The following is a 628-nucleotide window of genomic DNA, read 5'->3' on the forward strand; positions in this document are numbered from 1 at the left end:
GGAAAAGTCACCCCGGGGACCAGGCCCCACCCTACAATTGGTTGCCTATTGCTAGACACCTGGGCTTCCCACCCTGGTGACCTCTGTGCCTGGCCCATCTCCTTGCTCTGGGTAGGTCTGAGGAACTGCCCACAAGACAACCACAAGTAAGGGCTGGTTCATGGCCTCAGAGGAGCGTGACTGAATCACCAGTGGGAACACATGTTTTCATGTGAAAAACATTTTCTAAAGTTAACCATTCTAAATTCACAGAAGTCACTTTTCCCGCTGGAAATGATGGCTTGTTTCTGGATTCAATGCTCTTTTTGGGAATCTGACTGTAGTTCTGGGAGGATACCACCCTAAGGCATCCCTGGTCCCTGAGCCTGTGCACCTTTTTGGAAAATGCAGACGTCAGACTCCAGTTGTCAACAAAGATAAAATGGAGCCAGATTCCTTAGGTGCCTTTTCAGTGTGTGTGTTTGCAAGGAAGGACCACTGTTCCCTGGGGACTCTCAGCGCTGCCTCTCAGTGCAAACGTCCCTGGACAGGAGTTGTGGCCCCATCGGGCTCAGACCTGCGCACCTCAGGCGCTAGGGGGCGATTTCCTGTGAAGTGTCCGTCCTATGAGGAGAGGTGGGGACGCGGC

This window comes from Myotis nattereri, assembly GCF_964212035.1.
Source record: "Myotis nattereri genome assembly, chromosome: 5".
NCBI lineage: Eukaryota > Metazoa > Chordata > Mammalia > Chiroptera > Vespertilionidae > Myotis > Myotis nattereri.